Consider the following 6,303-nt stretch of genomic DNA (forward strand, 5'->3'; position numbering starts at 1 on the left):
AATTAAATTTATTATTATTATAAAAGATAACACACATGTTTGCAAAAAAACAAATTAACCAACACATACAATACTCCCTCCTCAAAAGTGATAACTTACATTTGAAAAAAAAAACGGAAACCAACAAAATACTCTCTTAAAAAGTATGAGACAAATACTACGAAACTCTAATTTTATTTCCGGATGCATCTAATGCTACTATGCTAGTCGATACACTTCATTCTATAAAAATAATTTAGTCTTTTCTTTTATGGAATTTTTTCTGAAATAAAATAAAAAATATTATTTTTCCAAACTCAATATTCTAATAAGGAATGCGATTTTTTTTTATTTAGACTGAATTCGTCCAATAACTTCTATAGTTTTATAGAGTTTGCCGCACTTCCAGTGAACTTCATCCAAATTTTAGCAAATTCCAATTTTTAGCTCATTATCATCGTCTCCAATGTACTCTGAAGACGATGATAATAGTTATCATTGTTAACCTTTTAACTTTTTTTTCTCACCCATTGAAATTCGTTGAAAATGCGGTGAACTTGTCCTAAATGCAAAAAAAAAATTGTATTTAAAAAATTAAAATTGAAAAATCGGATCTAAAAAAATAATTATTTTTTTATTTAATTTAAAAAAAAATCTCCTTTTTATGCTAGTGATTAAAAAGATTTTAGTACTTAATATAAATTACAAGAATATTTGTGTTTTTAAAATCATGTTCAAATTTTCAATTTCTAATACAATTAAACAATATAAATTAGTCTTATGATAGTATTCTTTTAGATTTTTTCTTATTAATCTTCAAAAATGACAAAAACATCTTTCTCTATTCGCACGTATGTTACTTTTTATAAAAGAGAAATTATTTATGTTGAAAAATTTGTACAATAAACGATAGTATAATATATATATATATATGGACATTGAGTACACATGCATCGTACTTCTTATATACAACAAGTCTAAGAGGACTTATGGAAGAGATATTGGTCACGTTGACATCTAAGATAATATTGATCGCTTTGTTCTCTTAAACATTTAATCATGTAAAAATAATTTAGTTTTTTTAAAATTAATTATTACGAGATATGTTAGTGTTATCTAGATTATTTTTTTTATCAATAGTAGACGTAGGTTTTGTAACACCCTACCACACAAAGCTTTACGTTTAAGCTGTAAAATAGAGGTGGTGTGGTATTACGACCTCTAAAAATAAAACGTATATATGTAATAGCAGAAAGATTGTAATATGCTAGGAGCCTTGAAGAAAAATGGGAAATAAAAATCGCGAAATAAAAGCGCAACGTTCAAGGTACGAGTTAACTTGCGTGTTAAGAAAACTATAACTACTAAACATAAGATAATAAAAGTAGGAAAAGAGTGCCAAAGATACAGAATAACAAGCTCCTAACTCATCCCGCGAAGTCAAGACTCGCCGGAGAATATTTACACATATATACATACATATCCAAAACCTAAATGCACATAAACATAACCCTGCCTCTCCATAAACCTCTAAGAGGATCAAAAGAATACGTTATGCGAAGAGAAAGCTAAGTACATATATATACATCACTATACAACAAAATAGCCTAGTAACAACTTCGTTTCAAGAGTCCAGACACCTAACGAGATGTCTCTCAACCTGCATCTGAAAAATAACAACATAGTATGGAATGAGAACCGGAGGTTCTCAGTATGGTAAAGGTGTCACCCACATAATATATAAGGTCCTGGGAATGCCAGAAGCAATCCTAGAACGCCGGCACTCAAATTATAGAGCTTAAAGTATTAAACAGAAGCCATAAAGAGTGGTTTTCTAAGAATATCTAAACCTAACTTAACCTTAAATCTAAATCCCATAATGCTATTCCTCCATACCTCCAACTCCATTATACATTTCACAGACAAATAGGCAGATAAAGGCAAGCACAAGAAAGTTACAAATACTGCAAGTAACAAATATTCATTTAACATGGCAAGTACAATTAGGTACACCCAATTAGAGAACAAGCAAGTAATTCAAGTAATATGCATATGATGCATGCCTGTCCTATAGCTGATGAGGCTCATTTGTCGGTTATCCAGCCAACCCGATAAGTCTAAATTGAACTTAGACTGTCCCCTGACGAGCATCCCCAAGAGTCTATGCATAGCTTTTTCTCAAATATTCAATATTGCTCAATGGGGTTACATTCCCGGAAATTTATATAGTGCCCGGTCACACTTACGTCATAGGGTCAACAGAGTATCAATTTTTCTACCTGGTACACGTGGTGGCAAGCCATGGCACTTTATCCAGGGAATCTCGTATCTCAGATCATTCAAATTTATAAGCCATATAAATAATTCAATTATAATTCATCAACATCCACATCGTTCTCAATCGCATCTCATTCATCATCATACATCAATCATGCTCAATCATTATCCTTCATTATCACACCTCTCATTCCGTCCATCAATAGTTCCATCTCAAAACATAATTCATTCTTTTCTAAATGAATCAAACTTAACACTTACTCATTTTCTTAATAACTCAAAATCAAACCATATAACCTTTGAATCTAAATATTTTTAAATAATCATATAAACAAAATCTCTAATTTTTATAAAATTTCGGCAGCATCTCCTCTAAAACTCGGACTTTGCCATCATTTTCGGGTCCAAACCTGCATTCTTTTCAATTCAACATACCCTTCCTCATCATCATAACAATCACCACAATAAATCTACCTCAGATCAACAATTATACTCATATAATATTCAAATCCAACAACCAAAATTCAACTAAAAATCATAGTTCACAAATCCTAGGCTTTTAACATAAAATACCTCATTATCACAACAACCTCCACAATAGTTATACCTCAAATCAATAATTCACCAAATCACCAGTTAATCAACAAGCACCCAACCAACCATGTTCATTAACAGGATACTAAGTATTAAATATACACATGCAATCCAACTTATCCTATGGTCATCTAGGCTAAGTTTTCACAGAATATTATATATTAAATGCAAGAAACCTGAACCATACCTTGGCCGATTTCTACGTAACGACCAAAGCTATTTATTCAAAATCAAGGCAGCCCCTCAAAACTCAACAAACCCTAAGCTTAGCTTTCTCCAAGTTCCAATATTCACAATTTCAAGCTCCAATTATTTATTCACAACCTAATATACATTCATAACACATATATATCTAATTTAATACTCAAAGCTCAAATTCAATGAAATTAAAATAAGATTATCGTATCCTCACCTTATCCAAGCTTCACATAAGCAAGATTGGACATTTTTCTCAAGCTAATTGGATCCTAAAACATCAGAAATCAAAGAAATTTAACATTCCCACTCAAAATTCGAAAATTGGGAGAAAGAAGAGACTGAGGTGAAATAGCAAGTTACCTATGAACTTGTTCCAGTAGAAATGTAGAGCTCGACGCGGTGAACAGGTGGCCGCGGTACGGCGATCGGAGTTCGGACGGAGAAGTTACGGCGAATTGAAATTTACCGCAAGGGTTTCAGCATTTCTCTTCTCCCTGTACGCAGCCTTCAGCGTTTTGCTGAAAATGAAGAAGAAGAGGACGTGGGTTCCTTTTAAAAGGCTGGCCCGATTGGGCCCACGGCCCGGTTTGGGCCTGACTCAACCGGTTCGGCCTGTTCAGTCCAATCTTGGACTGTTTTCTTCGAAATTAGTGTCAAAATTCTCGTTTTGATGAGCTCTTTCCTAATTTGATATAATATTTGCATTTCTAATCTTCTTTATTAAAAACTAATTTATTGGCTAATTATCTACTAATTTATCGGAGTTTACATCCTACCCACCTAACAAATAATTTTGCCCTCAAAATTCAAATTCAGTTACTATAAAGAGATGTGGGTAGTCCTTTCGCATATCTGATTCGAGTTCCCAAGTATGTTCCTCGATACCAGTTCGACCCCAAGCTACTTTTACCAATGATACTTCCCTTCCGCGTAATCGTTTAACACTAGTGTCATTAATTCTCACCGGTATTTCTGGGAATGTTAGATCTTCTCTTACTTGGGTTGGTTCCGGTTCCAGAATATGACTTGCATCAGAAGTATACTTCCAAAGCTGTGACACATGAAACACATCATACAAATTCGAAAGATATGGTGGCAAGGCTATTCTATAAGCCACTGGCCCAATTCTCTTCAGGATCTCAATCAGTCCAATATAACGGGGATTCAGTTTCATAGTCTTAATAACTCTTCCCACTCCAGTGGTTGGTGTAACTTTCAGAAAGACATGTTCTCCTTCTTCAAACTCCAAAGGCTTTTGCCTCTGATCAGCATAACTCTTTTGGCGGCTTTAGACTATAAGCATTCGGTTACGAATCTTCTTTATCTGTTCAGTAGTTTCAGCTATCATCTTAGGCCCTAACAAACTTCTTTCTCCAGTTTCATGCCAACATAATGGAGATTGACATTTCCTGCCATAAAGAGCCTCATATGGAGCCATTCCAATGGCATATACCGATCTCAGCTCGCCGGCTGGTCCAATACACAAGCCCTTAGCATATCTTCCAAGGTCTGAATAGTTCTCTCTGACTAACCATCTGTCTGAGGGTGATACGCAGTACTCAAGCTTAACTGAGTCCCAAATGCACGCTAAAAAGCTCTCCAGAACCTTGATGTAAAACGAGGATCCCTGTCAGATATAATAGTAGAAGGCACGCCATGTAACTTGACAATCTCTTTGATATACATTCGAGCCAATTCCTCCATTGTGCAACTTATTTGGATAGGAAGAAAGTGAGCTAATTTCGTCAGTCGATTCACAACCACCCAAATAGCGTTACAACCAGACCGAGTTTTAGGCAAACCTATCACAAAATCCATTGCGATACTCTCCCATTTTCATTGTGGAATCTCCAAAGGCTGAAGGGTCCCTGATGGTCTCTGATGTTCAATCTTAACTTTCTGACATGTTAAACATTTAGATACATGCAATGCCACATCATTCTTCATACCTGGCCACCAGAACATCGCTTTCAGATCTTGATACATTTTAGTGCTCCCTGGATGGATTGAAAACCCACTCTTATGAGCTTCCTTCAAAATACTCTGTCGCATATCTCCGACATCTGGCACAATAATCTGGTTTTTGAACCTCCATAAACCATCCTGTCCTTCTGACACTCTCAACTGTTTTCCCTGTTCAACTGTTGGTAACACCTTACGTAACGCTTCACTATCTCGATGAGCTTTCAGAAGTTCTGATTTAAAATCACTTAAAATCTGCAATTGACTCAAACACAGAATTCCAGATTCTTCTCTAACTCCCAAATTCAAACCTTGAAATGTCATTAGTGACTCTTCCTCTCGTAGCATCATCCAAGCTGCATATAAAGACTTCCGACTCAAGGCGTCCGCCACAACGTTCGCTTTTCCTGGATGATAATTCAATTCAAAATCATAATCTTTCAGAAGCTCCATCCACCTCCTCTGACGCATATTCAACTCTTTCTGCTCAAAAAGATACTTTAAACTCTTAGGTAGCGTTTGTTTTCGGAGACAGGACACAGAGACATAGACAGTACATGTTTAAAATGTGTTTGGAAGTAGAGACATGGACACGGAACATATTGTCTCCGAGACAGTTTTTTATATTTTTGTGTTCACTCTTTTACGAAGGACAATGATGGACACGGAATTTAGAAGAATGGACACGAACTTTTTTATAAATTTTGTTTTCCTTTTTGTCCATAGATATTTTTTATTATTCCACTATTATCCCTTCTTATTTTTCCTATAATTAGTCTTGAAACTTTTGAAATATAAATATTATTAAAGGTAAAATTGATCTTTTAAAATGCTAAAAAATAATTTATAAATTGTAATTGATTTTATATAATTTAAAGAAAAATAAGTTTTTAGATAAAAAAATGATTTTCTAAATAAAAATAGATTTTTATGTGCAAAAACTATTTTTTTTTCATGTAAAAAGGGATTCTTTTTTAAAACTGATTTTTTATTTAAAATTAATTTGGCTTATTAACTTAAACAAAATTTTTTATTAATCAAACTCAGATCTATTTTTTTATTAATCTTAACCATATGTATTCCTACATATTAATAATAAATTTAAAAATAAATAAATATATTTATAATTTTTTTAATATAAATATTATTATATATTCTTTTATTAAAATTTTTTGTCTCTTCAAACATTTTTTTAAGTTTCGTCTGTACTCCTACGTACTCTCATTCTCTATTAAATTAGTTTGTACTGGATGTAGAAAATTTGGAATCATATGGTTATTTTAGTCATTTCAT

The 6,303-nt window shown here is 33.4% G+C and overlaps 1 long non-coding RNA gene across 1 annotated transcript; it reads right to left on the reverse strand.

The window, feature by feature from the left end:
* LOC110270892 lies at window positions 1,385–3,448 on the reverse strand. The gene is made up of 3 exons (XR_002360635.1): window positions 3,409–3,448; window positions 3,038–3,174; window positions 1,385–1,645 (listed from the first exon to the last, which is right to left on the reverse strand). It is a non-coding gene; the product is annotated as an uncharacterized LOC110270892 (long non-coding RNA).

This window comes from Arachis ipaensis, chromosome B04, assembly GCF_000816755.2.
Source record: "Arachis ipaensis cultivar K30076 chromosome B04, Araip1.1, whole genome shotgun sequence".
Taxonomy (NCBI): Eukaryota; Viridiplantae; Streptophyta; class Magnoliopsida; order Fabales; family Fabaceae; genus Arachis; species Arachis ipaensis.